Consider the following 20,075-nt stretch of genomic DNA (forward strand, 5'->3'; position numbering starts at 1 on the left):
CTTGGCCAGACTGGTCTTGAACTTCTGACCTCGTGATCCACCCACCTTGACCTCCCAAAGTGCTGGAATTACAGGCAGGAGCCCCGGCACCCGGCCTAAGTATCTACATTTTTTAAGACATAATGCTATTGCACACTCACTAGACTACAGTAGACTACAGTACAGTGTATACATAATTTCTATAAGCACTAGGAAACCAAAAAATTCATATGACTTGTTTTATTGCAATATTTGCTTTACTGTGGTGGCCTGGAATGGAGCCTGCAACTTCTCTGAAGTATGCCTATATTCTAATTGCCTCTCTACCCCGACCAGAATGTTAGGATCATGAGGGTGGGATTTGTTGTCCGTTTTGTTCATTGTTGTATCATCAGTGACCAGTGGCCAATACAGAGTAGGCAGTTAAACATTTATTGAGTGAATAAACATGGGCAGAGTGCGAAAGCAGGCAGGCCAAAGTTCTGAATTGGAACCCTTGCGTTAGGACTCCATGGGCGTCTTTAAGTCCTGTCACAGGAGTTCAATGGTTGATAGAGTCCCAGCTGAAAGATGAAAAACATGCATCATTCCCTCTGTCCCCATTTCCCTGGATGAAGTGGGCCAAGCGCACTTCGGGACCTCCCATATTGAGCTCAGCTCCGGCCCCTACTCAGAGGCTCCGAGGGCTGCTCTTGAATTCAGCTGTCAAAAGACACATTTGGACACAAAAGCCCTTCTTGATTAAAGTAGGTCTTTCGCTGGGAGTGGATGGGGTCAGAGGTCAAGATGGTGCCAAGCTGCATTTTTTTAAATGCAGCTTGACCCCTACCTCACGGCATACACAAAAATCAATTCCAGATGGATTGTAGATCTAAATGGAAACAATGCAACAATAAAGTTTCTAGAAGAAACATAGGTTATCTTCATGACTTTAAGGTTGGCAAAGTTTTCTTAAAAAGAGAACACAAAAAGCACTTAACCATAAAGGATAAAAATTGATACACTGGCCAACATCACAATCAAGAGGTTCTGCTCATCAAAAGACACATTGAAGGGCGTGAAAAGACAAGCTACAGGATGAGAAAATATTTTTATAAAATATATATTCACCAAAAGACTCATATCTAGGAGATAGAAATGAAAATATATATATATAGATAGATAGATAGATAGATAGAACTCTTGAAAATCAATAAGAAAAAGAAAACCAGCCCAGCATGGTGGTTCATGCCTGTCTTTCCAACACTTTGGAAGGCCAAGGAAGGAGGATCACTTGAGGCCAGGAGTCTGAGGCTTCAATGAGCTATGATTATGCCACTGCACTCCAGCCTGGGTGACAGAGCAAGATCCTAATAATAAATGTTTTTTTAAAAACAAGAAAAAACAATCAAAAAATTGACAAAAAAATTGAATTAACATTCGCAAAAGAGGACATTCAAATATCTAATACACAAAAGAAAATGGATTTCATTTCAGTAGTCACCAGAGAAATGCATCTACAATGCAATACCACCATACATCCAGCAAAGTGGCTAAAATAACAAGACAGAGAATACCAAGTGTTGATGAGGATGTGGAGCAATTGGAACTCTGATGTATTGCTGGTGAGAGTGTACATTGGTTCAACAATAATTGAGAACTGTTTGGCACTGCCTACTAAAACTGAATACATGCGTATTCTATGACTCAGAAATTCTATTCATTAGGAAATGTTCGTAGCAGCATTATATATACTAGCAAAAATCTGGAAAAGCTCAACAGTAGAATGCAGAAATAGATTGAGGTAAATTCACACAGTGGAACGCTATAAAGTAATGGAAAGAATGTATTATTTCTCCATGCAGCAATGTAAGTGAATCTTACAAACAAAATATTGAGCAAAAGAAGCCAGACATAAAAAGTTTACATATTAGGAAACCAGGTGAGTGGCATGTGACTGTAATCCCATCTATTCAGGAGGCTGAGGCAAAAGGATCACTTGAGCCCAGGAGTTCAAGACCAATCTGGGCAACACAGTGAAACCCTTTCTCTTAAAAAAAAAAAAAAAAAGAGGCCGGGCGCGGTGGCTCACGCCTATAATCCTAGCACTTTGGGAGGCCGAGGCGGGTGGATCACGAGGTCAAGAGATCGAGACCATCCTGGTCAACAAGGTGAAACCTCGTCTCTACTAAAAAAATACAAAAAATTAGCTGGGCATGATGGTGCGTGCCTGTAGTCCCAGTGACTCGGGAGGCTGAGGCAGGAGAATTGCCTGAACCCAGGAGGCGGAGGTTGCAGTGAGCCGAGATCGTGCCATTGCACTCCAGTCTGGGCAACAACAGCGAAACTCCGTCTAAAAAAAAAAAAAAAAAAAAAGAAAAAAGAAAAAACACCAATGTGTTTTAATTTTTAAAAAGTTCACATACTGTATAATTTCATTTATATAAAGTTCAACAACAGACAAAATAAATCTATTGTATTAGAAGCTAGTATAGTCCAGGAGTGGTGGCTCACGCCTGTAATCCCCACATTTTGAGGGGCCAGTGTGGGAGGATCCCTTGAGCCCAGGAGTTTGAGATCAGCCTGGGCAACACAAGGAGACCCTGTCTCCTTTAAAAATAAAAATAAAATAAAATAAAACAAAACAAAACAAAATAAAGAAGTTAGTATAATGATTACTTTGGGGGAAGAGTAGGCGGACAGGGACTGGCAGGAGACGTGATGCAATATTCCAAGGTGCTAATAAATGTTCTGTTTCTTCATCTGAATGTTGCTTAACGGGTGTGTTCGCTTTGTGAAAATTCATCAAGCTGTACACTTATGATTTATGTACATGTCTATATGTATATTCTACATCAGTAGGAATACTATTTTAAAAAGAAGTGTTATTAGACTTGGAGGCAAACTGGAGCGATCGAAGCAAGTAATTGGGAGTGTGGGTAGATGGCCCACGATAGAAAGACAGGGGGTGGACTTCCGAGCCTGCCTCTTCTGTAAAACCTGGTCCTTCCTCCTCTGGCATTGCAGCTTTTCTTTGAGCTCTGGGACTGAGGTGCCAGCACCTCTCTGACAAACACAAAGAGGGCAGGCAAGGAACTGGATATGAAGGCAGAAGCCCTGCAACGAAGTCCCAGCTCTGTCACTGGCCCCAAACTCACATGATGTCTCTGAGCCTCAGTAAAATCAAGGGCAGGCTGCACTGGTTGGTCGCGGGGATATCCGTCCAACAGCGCAGGCAGAGGAGCCACACTAGCTGGTGAGGGCTGCATAAACGGGGCTGAAGGGGAGTCATAGCACATGAACATTTACTCAATGGCATCCAAACAGCAGAAAATGAGAGAGACACTATTAAACCCGGAGTTAAGAGTGTGCACCCATGGCTGGGTACAGTGGCTCATGCCTGTAATCCTAGCACTGTGGGAGGCTAAGGTGGGTGAGTCACCAGGTCAGGAGATCAAGGCCATCCTGGCCAACATGGTGAAACCCTGTCTGTACTAAAATACAAAAAATTAGCCGGGTATAGTGGCGTGGGCTGGTAGTCCCAGCTACTCGGGAGTCCGAAGCAGGGGAATCGCTGGAACACAGGTGGTGGAGGTTGCAGTGAGTCGAGATTGCATCACTGCAATCCAGCCTGGGTGACAGAGCAAGACTATGTCTCAGAAAAAAGAGTGTGCACCCAGTGAGCTGGGTATGGGGACATCATTTGACATCTATCTGCCATTTGCTGTCATCCCAGCAAGACTTGAACACTATTCTCAGTTGCAACAGGCCAGTTCCCTATACAAAGCTAGCTGCTTTGTCTGGTCTTAGCAGCAGACAGCCCCAGTCTATTCCAGGATGAAGGAAACACTGGCAAGGGGGAAGCAAAAAAGCAGGACAGCCGAAGCTTCCAGAAAACCTCTGAGTAGGTGCAGTTTGTTCTCCGCATAGCTGTGCCCAGTCTCCCTGTCCCGCCCCCAACCCCAGCGTTGCCTGGTCTGCAAAACCAGTGTCCCTTCCTGCCCTCCAGCCTGGAATGCCCTCTGTCACCTCCTTCCAGTGAGCCTGAGCACTCATTTCCCTCAAGTCATCTTCCCAGGTCTGGTCCCCTCCGTCTGCAGTTAGGAGCCCTGTTCTGCCATCCCCTCAACCGCTGAGCTTATCTCCATCATAGCTCTTCTCACTGACAGCTATGTATGTTTTCCTCTAAAGCCCTGTAAAAGCAGGGCTTTTGCAACCTGTGAGGATGGCAGTGACAACGACAGGAGTTTCTGGGGAGCAGGTTCTCTGTCTCATTCACCTTTATGTCTTTGGCACCCAGCACACAGGAAGTCATCAGTAAATATTTCCCGAAGAATGGAAGTAAGGAACATTCCCCTAACTAGAGTTAGATTGTAAGGGGTCTGCTAAACTCATTCACATGAAGATGAAAAGTGATTGAATTCCAGGGATGGTTAAATAAGGATAAATACATTCACCTAAGGGACCGATAGTGACATTGATCAGAGACTGATGAGGGGAAATATATTTCAGTGGGATTCCTCACAGTGATGCTGCATTGTCTGTGCAAGAGACCAGTTCTGCACGTCCGTCATCATATCTTCAACACCATCGCCAATGGCATACCAGACACAGTGACAGGTGTGTTATCCTGTTTAATCCTGACAATACCCCTATGAGGTGGCTACTTTCATCATCCTCCTTTTACAGATAAGGAAGCTGAAGCATAAAGGTTAAGCAACTTGTCCAGGACCACTGTCTAGCAGAGCAGGAACTCGAACTGGGCTGGCTGAGTCCCAAGCCTATGTGCGAATCACGCAGCTCAGCGCCTTTCCGTGACCCCTCAGAACCAGCATCTGCAGAGGACTTAGAAAATCAAGGTCCCCGCCTGCTTAGAGGCTTGGAGTTGAAGGTGAGCTCACCCAAGATAACAGCAAAACATATAAAGGCTGAGGGAAGCAGGAGATGCCAAGCAGCAGCTGTGTGTGTGTGTGTGTGTGTGTGTGTGTATGCACCTGTGTACATACACGTGTGCATATGTGCCAGTACTTACATTTGCATGCCAGGAGGTGGATGGGGTGTGCATGCATGCATGTACGCAGGTGTATGTGTGCAAGTGCATGTGTGTGCTGGAGCCAAGGGGAGGGATTTGACAATTAGGAGAAGGTAATCAGGGTCAACACATAGTAAATATTCAGAGAATTGAATTGAAAAGCTACAGGGAGCACTTTACAAATGTGAGGTGCCGGTGTTACTATTACCTCCAAATCACAGGCCTTAGGAAAAGAGAAGCAGGTGGAGAGTTGGTGACAGTTAGTCGGCCTCTTTTCACCTGCAGGCTGCACTGCAAGGACCTCTTCACACGGCCTCTCTCTGGGTCACTTTCCTCCTGAGCTGGCTGAGCAGGGCTTTTGCAGCCCGTGAGGATGGCAGTGACAACGCCAGGAGGAACTAACAGGTAAGGAGCCCACCGTCTGGACTGGTTCTGTGCTAAATGCTCTGCATGCCTGTTGTCCATTACAAAGCCACCAATGAGGTGGGGATCTGTGGCATTCCCCATGTGCAGGGGGAAAAATGCGATTCAGAGGGGTTGACTGAGAGAAAAATGCCCACGGGTACTAAGAACTCCTCAAAAAGTCTGTGCCTTTTCCACCATGTGATCCTGAGTCCCCCTGCTCAATGCTAGCACACAGCAGTTTCATAGGTGGTCAGAGCCATGCAACAGGCTGAAAAGTGCAAAGCAACACTCTCTAGAGCCAGTCAGCCCTGAGCAGGGCACCTCATCTCCCTATACCTCAATTTCCTCTGGTAAAAGTGGGGATGCTCAAAAAAAAACAAAAACAGCCCGTTGCGGTGGCTCACACCTGTAATCCCAGCCCTTTGGGAGGCTGAGGCAGGCAGATCACCTGAGGTCGGGAGTTCAAGACCAGCCTGACCAACATGGAGAAACCCCATCTCTACTAAAAATACAAAATTAGCCAGGCGTGGTGGTGAATGTCTGTAATCCCAGCTACTTGGGAGGCTGAGGTAGGAGAATGGCTTGAACCTGGAAGGAGAGGTTGCAGTGAGCCAAGATAGCTCCATTGAACTCCAGCCTGGGCAACAAGAGCGAAACTTTGCCTCAAAAAAAAAAAAAATGGGGGTAAATAATTGCCAGATCAGAGGATTGCCAGGTGAGAGAAGGTATGTACCATGCCCAGTCCATCGTGAGTGTCCAAATATGTTAGATATTACTATAAATGTGCTGCATTTTTACTTGAATATAGTATTCACTCCTTCTATCACAAAGTAAGGAAATTAGACCCAGAGAGTTGGTTGCAAGTTAAAGGATTATCCAGTCCAACTCCCTCAGGTAGCAGCTAAAGAAAAGTGAAGCCCAAAGAACAGGCTTCATCAGTGGCAGAGCACAGATTTTCTTCTCCCACGCAGGGCCTCTCCCCCTGCCCAGAATGCCTCTGATGGAGCCTTGACTGCTGTTGTAGAGCTGGCCTGAAGGTGCAGAAGAACGTGGGAGAGGTGGGGAGGGCATCACCCTAAAGCCGCAGTCTCTAGATGTGGGTGGGCATTAAGGCCTAGGGGGAGAGCAGCTGCCATCCCCCCCACTGTAAACACCTGCCAAGGAGGCCAGAGAATGGGGCCCTCCTGAGGGGGCACCAGCTGGCCAGGGATTATGGGAGACAGCACAGCTCCTTAAGGCCCAGAACCCATCAGCACTCCCAGGCTCGTGGGGAAGAGCCCCTTCTTCTCTCTCTGCTCCCCCACGCATACTCCAGTGATGGCCTATCCTACAGTCTTCAAAAATGTGAGAGCCACCCATCAGAACACAGAGACAACTCTTGGACCCTGCCTGGCCCCAAGCCTCTCCCCTACCCCTGTCACCTCTCCAAGGCCTTGGCCCCTCCTCAGGCTCCCTCTGACTGCCACATAACCAGGAGCCCACAAAACACCCACGTCAACCTGCCTCCTCCCCGGAGGCCCAAGGCCTTAAAATTTAATAGTCTCTCAAATGCTGTAACGCCAGAGGGGGCTTTTATGGACTCAACAGGGATAATATTATGAAGGGCGTTAGCCGCCTAAAGTGGGCTGCTCACGGTGGGGGGCCCGCCCCCAGCCCCTCCTACACACTTCAGGGGCCTCTGAGGGGCCCCTCCACCATAAGGGCCAAGTTCCTCAGCAGCGGCTCCGCTGCCTGTGACAAGCTTATTACAGAACAGTCTGCTGCAAACAGGAGCCTGATGGGAGGCTGGGACCCCACTGGTCTTGGCTGGATTGGAGCAGAGGAGCTGGAGAGGAGGGGGTGCAGGGGAAATATCTTGGTGACTAATGAGCGGGCAATTGAAAGCTGCAGTGTGTCAGTGGGGAGCAGATGGGGAAGGAGGGGAATTCCTGCAGCCTGGCCTCAGAGGTGGGAGGCGGCTGGGAGGGAGAAAGTGGGAGGAGGAGGGGGGATGAGGGGAGCAATGTGGGGTCAGCAGGTGGGGGAGGAGAGGGAGGGAGGGAGGCCTGGCCTAGCTGTCACCCACAGATGGACATGGCTTCTGGGGCCCAGGTCCAGGGGGCTCTGGCGCAGCAGGAGCAGGGACCAGGTGGTGGCTGAGGGTAAGGCCACTGGTGTTTTCTGGGTCACTCGGCTTGTTTTCTTCTCCTCTTCTGAGGTCCGTATTTTTCTGCTGTTCCCCTTCTGCCACTTCCTCTCCCTTCTTGCCCTCTTGGTAGCTCCTTGCCCATCCTTGCCTGCTTTCTTCCCCCTCTTCCTTCAGGTTCCCCTTCCCAACCCCCTTTCCCATTTTCCCTCCAGCTTGGAGTGTCCTGGGAGACCAGAAATAGGCATTCTGCCCAGTCTTCAGTAGGTGTGGGTGGCCCCCAAAGTCAACAAAATACTAAACAACGCTAACTAAAAGACCCTGGCTGATCTGCTAACAAACACACATGTCCACTTATCGTAGACACACGTGTGTGTATATGAACATAGGTATGCACACATGTACCCCAGACACACATGCACACACATTCACACTTGCCCAGACACACTTGTGTGTGCAAATACAGGCACACTCACACACACACACACATATTTTATTCATTACCTCCTCTAATACTGTCCTTTTTCCATCTTGAGCTCAATGTTGTTTTTTGTCTCTTTTCAACCCTCCCCCTCCACTTCCCGTCAATTTATTCCAGCTGTGAAAACCTTTTTCCCATCTCCTCTGTCACCCCGGCAGATAGGTGAGTGGCAGGCAGAAGAGTCCACTCCGCAGCCACCACTGGTAATCGATGCCAGATGTTGCGCTGGCCCCCAGCCCAGCCCCAGGCAGGGCTTCCACGCCTGCTCCTACATCTGGGTGTGAAAGGCGAGCTGCGGCCAGGCCTGGGTCTCTGTGGGATCAGGAGCCTGGACACGGGAGGGGGAGAAGGTTGGATCCAAGTGCTGCAGGAGGGAGGGGGCTGGGGCGCAGAGGATAGGGATACGGGAGTCCTTGGAGGGAACCCCAGAGTCATCCGGCAGATTGTCTCGGATGGTAGACTGGACTAACAGGGACCAGGGTGGCCCAGGGCTGAGATGCTGAGAGACAGGCCTTCCCTTTGCCCCTTGTCAGCTATTTTGTAAACTTATTTTTATAGAGATGGGGTCTCCCTGTATTGCCCAGGCTGGTCTCAAACTTCTGAGTTCAAGAAATCCTTCCACTTCAGCCTCCCAAAGTGCTGGGATTGCAGGTATGGGCCACCATTACCAGACAGCCATTTCATTTTCTTGGAAAAAAAGGTTTCCTGCTGCTGTTGTTTATAAATATATGCATTTGGTAAAATGCAAAAAGCCAATTATACCACTCTAGAATTCTCCACATCTACCACTAATGGCAATGAAATCAGCTAACAGTTATTGAGTCTTTTAGGTACTTTCTGAGCCATTGTAGGTCAATGTATTCTGTCAAGTAATTTTTTTGGTTTTTTTTTTTTTTTTTTTTTTTTTGAGACAGAGTCTCACTCTGTCACCTAGGCTGGAGTGCAGTGGTGTGATCTCAGCTCACTGCAACCTTCGCCTCCCTAATTCAAGCAATTCTTCTGCCTTGATTTCCCCAGCAACTTGAACTACAGATGCACGCCACTGTGCCCAACTAATTTTTTTTTTTTTTTTTGTATTTTCAGTAGAGACAGGGTTTCACCATGTTGGCCAGGCTGGCCTCAAACTCCTGACCTCATGATCCGCCCGCCTTGGCCTCCCAAAGTGTTGGGATTACAGGCGTGAGCCACTGTGCCCAGCCCTGTCAAGTAATTTTTTACAACAATATTGTGAGATAGGGGCTACAGTTGTCACTATTTTACAGATGCAACCAAAGAGGTCCAGAGCATCTATTTGGCCCATCTAAAAATGATGGTACTGGCCGGATGCAGTGGCTCACGCCTATAATCCCAGCACTTTGGGAGGCCGAGGCAGGTGGATCACAAGGTCAGGAGTTTGAGACCAACCTGACCAACATGGTGAAACCCCATCTCTACTACAGAATACTAAATCAATAAATAAATAAGTAAAATAAAAATGTAAATGGTGGTACTGATTTGAACCCAGATTATCTGACTCCACTGATGACCACATTAGGCTTTCAGTTTCAGAAGACTTTAAAAGTCAGAGCTTGAAGGAACCTGGTTCAAACCCTTTCTTTTCTAAAGGAGGAATCAAAGACCAGAGAGAAATGACTTGCCCAAGGACACACAGCAAGCTGGACCCAGAGCAGGGCTGAATCCTAGGGCTCTTGGTTCCTGTTCAGAGCCCTTCACAGCACCACACTTCTGACTCTGGTTCCCAAAACCTTGGCCAAGAGCTGGGCTTCCTGGAGGAGGTGTCTTTTGCAGGGCTTGGAACAAGATGAGAATCACAGACTGGCACACAGACAGGAGGAAGTGCTTTCAATGATGAGCCGTCTATTCAAAGACCAGTGTGTGGGGAAGGCTACCCCACAGAGGGGCTGGCAGACAGCATGGATTGCATCTCTACTGAGTGTCTGGTCCTGAAATCTCAAAGAGGACAAACTCTACCCTCAAAGAACAAACTAACAAGTGAAAAAACAGCACAGGAAAATAGTGGGCGACATGGGGGTGGGGTAGGCATGTGGGGTAAGAGTGTCAGCAGAGGGAATAGCACATGCAAGGGTCCTGAGGCAGGAGTGTGCTTAGCCTGCTAATGTATCCAGGGAACAAGTGGCAGGGGAGAGAAAAATAGGAGGCATGTCAGAGAAGGTAGGCGCAGATCCTGTGGGGCCCCATGGCTTCCTCATGCAATGGGGAAGCAAGGATGAGGGTGCAGTTTAAGCAGAAGACTGGCACAGTCTGAATTCTTCAGCATCTTCCTGCCACTTTGTGGAGAGAGAACACCATAGGGAGAAAGGGAAGCAGGAAGACCAGGAAGAAGGCCGCCACAGTCCTCCCAGGGAGAGGGGGTGAAGGCAGGAACCAGGGGCCCACCATACAGGAGGTAAGAAGTGGTCAGATTCTGGACGTATTTTGAAAGTAGAGCCAACGAGATGGCTTGAGAGTGGGGTGTGGGGTATGAGAGAAAGAGAGCAGTCAAGTACGACTCCAGTTATTTTGGTCTGAGTGATTGGAAGGATGGAATTGCCTTTCCTGAAGTGGGAAGACTACAGAAGAAACAGGCTTGGGGACAGACCAGGTTCATCTGAACATGGAACCTGCTGAATTTGAGGAGGCTGTTATCAGTGTCCAATGAGTAATATTATAGGAATAATCGGGGAGACTGATCCTATGTCTGTTTAAAATTATAGGGTTTTGCTCATCGTGAATTTTTTGTTGCATTGTTTGATTTTTTTAAATATTGCATTAACACATGATTTATCTTGGTTACTGAAGTTTTGTTCCCACCTCCCTTTAAATTTTGCACCCCAGTTGCGGCCTTGCTTGCTGCAGACAACCATGTGGCATGTGGGGGTTGGGCTGACCTCCCAATTCCTGGCCACTCTCTGTCCACCGCAGGCCAGTGGTCTTCAGAGCAGGATCCGTGACAGGGAGGTGAGCTGGAGAGTGATCACAGCCAGGAGGTCCTGGGCAAGGAGAAGGGTCTGTGTGGATGTGTGGCTGGCTGACCTAGAAGCAGCCAGGAGGGTGTGAGCCATCAGCCCGCCTCGCCCCACCCGGCCCCGTGATGGATGGCATCTGTCTTCTGCTTTATTAAACTCACGCCGCGGTTCAGCCCTGGATTTGCAAACGGCTTAATAAGCATTTGGAAGGGATCGGGGGAGGGAGGCCGGGATTTCAGGGGGTTACCAAGACCCAGACAGGAAACGGCTTTCACCCTGAGTGGGCCTCAGGAGGGAGTCAGGTGTCCGGGTGGGCGAATAGGGGGAGTATTTGGTTTCACAGAAGGCACTTGGGGCCCCAAAGAAGAGGGGGATACAGGTCTTTGGTGCCATGCCTCTCCCAGCATTATTGTTACCACACACTGGGCGTTCACAGCACCTAGAAGGGTGTTCTGGGCATCGCGGAAGGCAAGGGAGGGTGAGGACTGACCAAGGCTGGGGAGAACAGATGGGGTCAGAGGAGAAGAGGCCACTTCTGTATCTACGAGTTCCCAGCTGTAGTGGACAGAGGGATACACAAAACAGAACCAATCCCACCAGGCAGCCCCCAGCACTCTCTCCCGCCTCTGAATTTCTACAGATTCCATAGCATGTGCCATTGGTCTGGAACCTTCTGTGTAGCCCCTGGCATTGGCACAAAACGCAGGTACAAGGTGCCGCTTCTCTCCTGAGTGATGGTGGAGGCTCCCAGCAGCCAGGAAAGATGGGCACGCTAAAGTCATCTCTCCACACGGGCAACCTGGGCCCCACTCACTCAGTGCCAGGCAGGAGCCAGCTCACATGGGCTCGCCAGGACAGACAGCAGGCGTCTTTTCCCAACTCCTGGCCCAGCAAATGCCACGTTGGTACGTTGAAGTTGGCCATTGTGGGAGTATTTACAGCATGGAAATTGGCAAATGCCTTTTTCCCTCCTGAAGAGCCAGCTGTTGAGCATTTACTAGCACACCACTGCCTCACCTGCTCTTCCACCTGTAAGAACTGCAAGCCCCTTCAAATCCACTTTTCCTCCCAAAAAGGCTGGGGAGCTCCTTCTGGATGATGAAGACTGGGACTGTCTGTCTCTTATGAACAAGGGCAGTATCCAGTGTGAGAGGCAGTGGTGATTGAGCTTCAACGGTCCACATTCAAATCACAGCTCCACCATTTAACAGTTTGTGATTTACATTGTTCTTTAGTCTATGATTCAAGGGATTGTTCTGAAATTTAAAAGAAATAATACCTGAAAGATATTTTGGAACAGGGCCTGCAAACGCAAGTAGCCAATAGATGTTCATCCTTACTCTGGGTCACTGATACTGCTAAATACTTTATTGTCATGTGAGTCTTACAGCCCCCCCCATATAGAGGATACTTATGTTATTCCCATTTGATAGATAGGAAAAGTGGGATTAACATGTGTTACATCCCTTACCTGAAGTCACATAGTGGCACAGCTGGGATTTGAACCCAAGGGTGTCTGGGTCTAACAGCCCAGCTCCCTCACGCCAATGGTCCGTGCCGTTGGATCTCTCCACCAGGCTAGGGTTGGAAGTCATCACGATAGCGGAAGTGGCCCTTGGTTTTCCTTCTCTCTCCATCTGGCCACCAGCAGAAGTGATGAGTCTTCTTTCTACATGGCCCCCCAAAAAACTCTGTTCCCCAACACATGTTCATGCCCATCAGACAGTCCCTTCAGAGGCCAGGCTGTCTTATCAAGGAAATCCACATTTCCTGCGGACATTTTCTACTCGCCTATTGTCCAACACGCTACCTTTGTCTTGGGGCCAGTCTCCCAGTGTGCCTCCTTCCTTCTCTCGCCCAAGCTCCATATCCACCCCTAGTCCTCCAAAGCTATGCAAATGCCCACTCCAGGGCGGCCTGAAATCCTCAGGGTCCAAGGCCAGGGTCAGCGGGGGTGAAGACCCAGGAAGGTCAAGGGCTCAGCAGCCTGCTTACAACTTTCCTTCTGGGTCTCCTTTTTTTTCCTACCTCTTGCCAGTTTCACTTCCTAGCTTCCTTCTCCTTCTATTTGCTTCTTCTCATTCTTATTTGTCTCTTTGGTGTCTTCCTCTTTATGTCTTCTGTCCCCTCAGCTCTCTCTCTCTCTCTGCCTTTGTCTCTTGCTCTCTGGGTCAGTCTGCTTGGTGGCAAGAGTACATGTATGTGTGTTTCTCTGTCCCTTTGTTCTTTATGGATGTCTGTGTGTCTGTCTGTCTCTCCGTGTGTGTCTCTCCCTGACTCTCCCTGCTTATTCCAACACCCTGGAGAGAGAGAGAGAGAGACAGACAGAGAGAGAGAGAGAGAGAGAGAGAGAGAGAGAGAGTGTGTGTGTGTGTGTGTGTGTGTGTGTGTGTGTGTGTGTGTGTGTGTCCCTGCATCTAAAAATCTAATTCTACCTCGATGCCTTACTGCTCTGTGTCTGTCTGTCTGTCTGCTGCTGACTCCGTGCGTCTGTCTTCGTGGCTGTCTCTCGAGGTCTCTCTCGGCAGCCTTCGTTCATCAGGGCTGCACTCTGGAGGCTCCCGGAGGAGACCCCCACTCACCCCTCCCAAAGTTCACTGCCTTGTCAAACCGAGCTAATCTCCTGCCGGAGGAAAAAGCCTCATTCAAACTGGGCGGGGGGAGGCAGAGGGGGAAGGGGAGGTCTCCTTGGCTGCAGCCTGAAAACACCCCGGCCCATAATACCCCTTTTGTTCTAGGCTGGTGGGAGGGGGTGGGCGGTGGAATGAAAGAAGGGGGATATTAAAGGAGCAGGTGAAAGACATGTGTCTTCAGCAGCCATAGATAAGCGCTCACCCCCTTCTCATCTGACTGAGGCCTATTATCTTCCCGCCACAGTCATTACTATTAATATTAAACACCCCCAATCCCGCTTGAAAACAACCTGAAGGGGCTGCCTCTGTCTCCAGCCAGTTCCAAGGGGAAGCCCCTGCCCTGACACCTCCCCCCACAGTACTTGACCACCAACCCAGTCTCCCTAGACCCAAAGTCCCCTTGAATTTCCCCATGACCTTCAGTCGCCCTCTGCCTTCCCCCCAAAGCCCCACCCTGAATCCTCTCTGAACACCAAGCCTTCCTGTCTCTAATGGACCACCCATTTCAGCTTTTTCCCTAGGGATTTCTCAGTACCTAGCTCTCTTCTCTCTATCCCTCCATATAACCTGGAATGGAAGACAGAAGCACCTAGAGGTTCAGTTCCCTGGCTTTGACCTCCAACGGAAGTGGATTCGCATTCTGATGCTGCCACATTCAGGCCGGGTGACCATGGTCAAGTTCATTAACCCTTTTTGAGCCTCAGGTTCTCACCTCTAAAATGGGAGCAGGGCAGGGCCAGGTGCAGTAGCTCACACCTATAATTCCAGCACTTTGAGGAAGGTGGCTCATCTGAGGTCAGAAGTTCAAAACCAGTCTGGCCAACCTGGCGAAACCTCATCTCTACTAACAATACACAAATTAGCCAGGACTGGCGGCGGGTGCCTGTAATCCCAGCTACTCAGGAGGCTGAACTAGGAGAATTCCTTGAACCTGGGAGGCAGAGCTTGCAGTGAGCCGAGATCACACCACTGCACTCCAGCCTGGGCGACAGAGCAAGATTCCATTTCAAATAAATAAATATAATTGGGGCAAATTACAGTTCCTAGGACACAGGGCTGTTTTAAGGATTATTATTAGTAGTAGTAGTAGTTTTTTTTTTTAATGAGATGGGGTTTCGCCATGTTGGTCAGGCTGGTCTCAAACTCTCAACCTCTGGTGATCCACCCACCTCGGCCTCCCAAAGTGCTAGGATTATAGGTGTGAGCCACCGCGCCCGGCCCAAGGATTATTTTTTAAAAACGAAAGAGTTCTCAGGACATACCTGATATATTTTAACGGCTCAATAAACAGTGGTAGTAACTGTTGTTACCTGGACAAAAAACACCCCGGGGCAGCAGGTGTGTCTACTCATTCCTTCTTCCGTCCGTCACTGGGCCCCTACTTTGTGCCAACTTCTGTGTTGAGCACCAGAGAAACAGAGGTAGAGAAAACAATTCCTGCCTCCAAGAATTCACAAACTAGTGGCAGCAAGAGACTTATAAAACACATCACCATGGTGCCAGGCAACATATACCACAAAAGAAGCTAGTACAGGAGCTCTGGGGAAATGCCACAGTGAACTCCTCCTCGGTGGCTAATGTTACACCAGTAAAGCACTAATTGCCTATTCAGTATCCACAAGGTGGCAAGGACAGCCATCACTATGCCTGTATCTACAGTTATAGCTTGAAAGAGCAGCAAGTCATCAGGCTTCTTGCAAGACCGGTAGAGGTTTAGGTGAGGCCATGTGAGGGACACCCTTCCCCAGCTCCTAGGGACCTGGACTGCCAGCGCTGGCCTGCAGAACCTGCAGACACAGGAAGGAGGGAAACGAGAGCTCACACTTACAAAGTGTCTTCCTTCAACCCGACACTGGGCTGTATGTTTCAGCATTAGGCCACACACTCCTTCTCACCACTGCTCTACCGAACAAGCATTACTGTACTCATTTTACAGGGGAGCAAACAGGCTCAGAGGATGTGACTTTCCTAAGATCACACTGCTAGAAAATGGTGGAGCAAGATTCTAAGCATCATCTCTCTGGCACCAAAATTCATGTTATTTTCATTTCTAGTGCATCTCCAACTTCCCAGCCCCAACTCCATCGCTGCCCAAGTATCCTTAACATCAGGGGAGCTTGAACAAATATAGAGGGAGGAAGACAGGGAGATTCTATAAGAAAAACAGCCTCCTGCAAGTCCAAAACTTTCTTGACATCTTGTGTTTTACCTTAAGGGCCTATGAGCTTTGAATTTTACTCCATAGTATAATCATGTGTGTTATAAATTAAAATAATGTTTTAAAATGTCATTTAAAAATGGTTCCCCCAAAATCTTGATACAAAATGGAAGCTCCAAGAAGGTGCGCTAAGTTTATTTATTCTATTGCTTCCTCTGTCCTCTGGGGTAGGGGCCAGGGAGGGAGAGAGTGTGTGTTCTTGTAGGCAGCCTTGTCTACTTTTGGTGACCGTAACCCTTTCTTCACTGAACCCCTGCTCCTCTATTCCATGCAATTCTGTGGGGCTGCCAATTATAATTTCCCGACTCTTCTGGCCTCAGGGTGGGCCCACGAGCCAGGTCCAGCCAATTGTCAAACATAACTATCTTAGCCACCTGATTTGTCCAAAAGGTGGCACATGACCCAAGCTAGGCCAACAGGAGCTCTTCCCTAAAATTTTATAGATGGAGGGTGTTGGGAATAGCAAATGCTCTCTTTCTTCTGAGATGTGAGCATGAAATTGCTGCCATGCTCTTCTACCCACCTCTCCCTCCCCTCCAGCGGATGAGAGAAGTCTTGACCTCCCTTTCCCTCTCCACTCCCCAGCTGCAGTTAGAGAGGAAGCTCAATTGCGGTAGGAAGAACAAAACAAAACAAAAACATGAGGCTATCACACACCAAAAAACATAGCGGCCATGTGAATGAGATCAAGAAAGAATGCAAGAGAGAAAGCTGAAGGTATCTTTTGAGGCATGGCAGTCCCTAAACTTTGCTCCCTGCCCCCAGGCGTGCACACACACACACACACACACACAGACACCCACACACACCCCATTCCTGTCCTTCCTGGTTATTTGAGCCAATAAATCCCTTCCTTTTGCTTAAACTCGTTGGAGGTGAACTTCCATCATTGCCCCCTGAGCAGTATCTCCTGGCACACCCAGTCCTACTTAACAATTCCCAGCTCCCAGCACACTGCAGCCCAGAGAAGGAGCAAGGGCCCTGTGGGGTTTGGAATTGGGGAAGCTCATGTTATATGTGGAGTCGGTGCCATATTTCCCTACCAGGGCCCTCCCAAGGTTCTCCCTTACAGGGCTTTGGGCTGGAAAGGACCTCAAGCAGAGGAATGACAGGGAATCTATCCCAACTAGCTCTCTGCTGTCTTCAAAGAAGCCTGACTCAGCCTCCTGCCTTGGAAACCCATCCCAGGACCTCCTGTCTGAGACACTGCAAATTTGTCCAGCTTAGTCAAGCCTGGTTCACCTTCACCTGACCTAGTGGAAGCTGGCCGATAGCCAATCCTTCCTCTCCTTTTGCATTCCTTCAATGGCTCAGCCCACTCTTCTCTTTACTATTCTTTTTCCCTTGTTAATGCAGGTTCATACATGTTGTGTGTACTAGGAACTGGCTAAGAGCTCAGGCTCCTAAACAGACTGCCTGGGGTCAATCCTGGTTCTGTTACTTCCTAGCTGTAAGACTTTTAGCAAGCTGCTTACCTTCTTTGTGCTTTGGTTTCCTCATCTTCAAAATGAAAATGGTTATACGAATTAACGCAGATAGACTGCTTAGAACCATTCCTGGCACATAGTAAGTGCTCAATAAATTAATAGTTATTAATATATGTTAATGCTGGCCATGTATATGTGTGTTCAGCCCCTCTCTCATCTGATTAGGAATTCCCTGAGGACAAGGAACATACCTTATTCATCTTTGAAGGCCCGGGGCATCAAAGTGCTTGACATAAGAGAGGAAGCTAAAAAAAAAAAAAAAAAAAAAAGTGTGTTGACTGAATGAATAGTGAATGAATGAAGACTGGTTGGCTGAATACTTGGAGAATTTAAATCATGATTCCTGTCTGTCGGTCTCTCAATAGTCCCACATGGGTAGCCATCAATTCTGCCTACATCTGAACCTAGAGGGGAGATTTTTCAGGCAAAAAGGATTCTACAGCAGAGTAACAACAGAAGCAAGAACAACCAGCTCTGCCGTGACTACACCCCTTAACAATATGCGAGGCTCCGTCACAATGCCACATATCACTGTGAGGGAGACAGGGTAAGCATAATCCTTATCCCATCTTACAGATGAGTAAACTGAGGGTTACACCAGTGATACGGTTTTCCTAAAGACAGCTAGCTAGCTAATGGCCCAGCTGAGGCCACAGCCCGGTCATCAGAATTGATTAGATCTCTGTCAACCACATCCCAGCTGCCAAATGCTTCCGCCTTGTGTCCTCCTGCAGGGCCATGCAGCACCCCTCACAACACTTTGGTCCACTGTGGTCTAGGCAAGAGCAGAAGAGTCCCAAAGCAGATGACTCTCATCTTCCATCTATCTTGGTATCTATGACCACATCTTCCATATGTCTCAATATTTGTACAGCCCAGTGGGAGGGTTTAGAGAGTCCAGAAATGAAGGCAACTCCAGTGCACACAATGGCCCATTGTGCCCCTGTATCCCCCTTCGCTTCACCACACCCAGCACACAGCATCCTGTTTACCTGCCTCCAGGGCCTGGCTCTATCTCAGGTGCCACTCCAACCCGGCCCATGCACAGACACTGCCAAACCCTCTGCCCACGAGCCCTAGACTTGGCAGTGGTGCCCTTCCTGGGGATTCCCCCCAGCTTTTGTCTCACCCCAATCCCTTCCACCCCAACACAGACCCCTCCTCTTGGCTTATAGCAGAGTACCTGGCACACAGTAGGTTCTCTGGAAATGGTTGTTGACAATAACACGTGGTTCCTTAGTGACGACCATAACCTCAGGCACCTGGGCCTCTGTCAACGGGGTTCTCCCAGCTTCAGAGTGGCATCGTGAAGGAGGTGGGTTCCAAAGCTGAGTGTCAGCTAGACTTAGAAAAAGCTTCCTGTCCCCTTCCCTGAGCCTGGGACTTTGTGGGGAGGGCAGTGTGGGAATAGAGAGCCTGTCCATCTCTAGGGACAGAAGACCCATATTAGGCACTCTCTTGGCCCAGCTGGGATGCCATTCTCCCATTCCCTCAGAAGTCAGAAGTCAAGGGTCAGGGCACCACCAAGGTCTTCAGACACAGAAGCCCAGGCAAGAGGACAGATGGAGAGTTCTGCTCCTTGGGCCCAGATTGTGTTTGGGGGTCAAGAAGCCGGGTAGCAGTGGGAAGGGAAAGCTGCCCGGGAGAAAGTTAGGCATCAGTTCATCCACATACTCTTCACACCCTGGGACTGCGGCACAAGAAGAAGAAGAGAGAGAAAGAGAGGAAGATAGCTGAGGTGAGCAAGAAGGGAGAAAGAGAGGGAAGGACACCACAGAGAAAAGTCAAGAGGTGAGGCCAGGTGTGGTGGCTCATGCCTGTAATCCCAGCACTTTGGGAGGCCAAGGCGGGTGGATCACTGGAGATCAGGAGTTCGAGATCAGCCCGGCCAACATGGTAAAACCCTGTTTCTACTAAAAATACAAACAATTAGCTGGGCATAGTGGCATGTGCCTATAATCCCAGCTACTCGGGAGCCTGAGGCAGGAGAATCGCTTGAACTTGGGAGGTAGAGGTTGCAGTGAGCTGAGATCACGCAACTGCACTGCAGCCTGGGCGACAGAGCGAGACTCCATCTTAAAAAAAAAAAGACAGAAAGAAAGAAAAGAAAAGCCAAGAGGCGAGTGAGAAACGGGAGAGCAGAAAAGCACACCTCTGGGTAACCAGGGTCCGGCAAGGAAGATGAAGTTCCCCCAGGTGAAAGGAGAAGCAGACATCAAGCACAAAGGCTGCAGAGGAGCTTGGAGAGCATCCAGCCCAACCTACTCATTTTACCTATAAGGAGTCCAAGGCCCAGAGAGGGACATGTCTTGCCCAGGGACAGACAGCAACTCAAGACTCAGCCCAAACCAGAGTCACAGAATAATGGTTCCAGGCTAGAAGACTTTCTACTAAGCAGAGAAAAGGGAGTTTCAGAGGATCATATACTGCTTGACTCTTAGAAATGTGGGAGCAAGAAGAACAGCCATCACGGCCCACCCAGCCCATAGCCAGGTAGCAGAACAAAGAAACAGAACATTCAGGCCCACAGCATTGCCTACCTAGCGGCACTGGAGCAAAGGTTTGATGAGCTTTCTACTGTACCCATTGATTTACTCCGCCACTTACTCTATGTGCCCAGCACTGTGCCAGGCCCTCAGGCTGAGCAGGCGGACAAGAAGAGGGAGGCAAGGAGGCTATGAGCTAGTCTATTCGTACGCTTTGAAAGAAAGATAATTCGGCCGGGCGCGGTGGCTCAAGCCTGTAATCCCAGCACTTTGGGAGGCCGAGG

The sequence above is a fragment of the Sapajus apella genome, unplaced genomic scaffold, assembly GCF_009761245.1.
Source record: "Sapajus apella isolate SASKATOON/1434 unplaced genomic scaffold, GSC_monkey_1.0 scaffold83, whole genome shotgun sequence".
NCBI classification, from domain to species: Eukaryota; Metazoa; Chordata; class Mammalia; order Primates; family Cebidae; genus Sapajus; species Sapajus apella.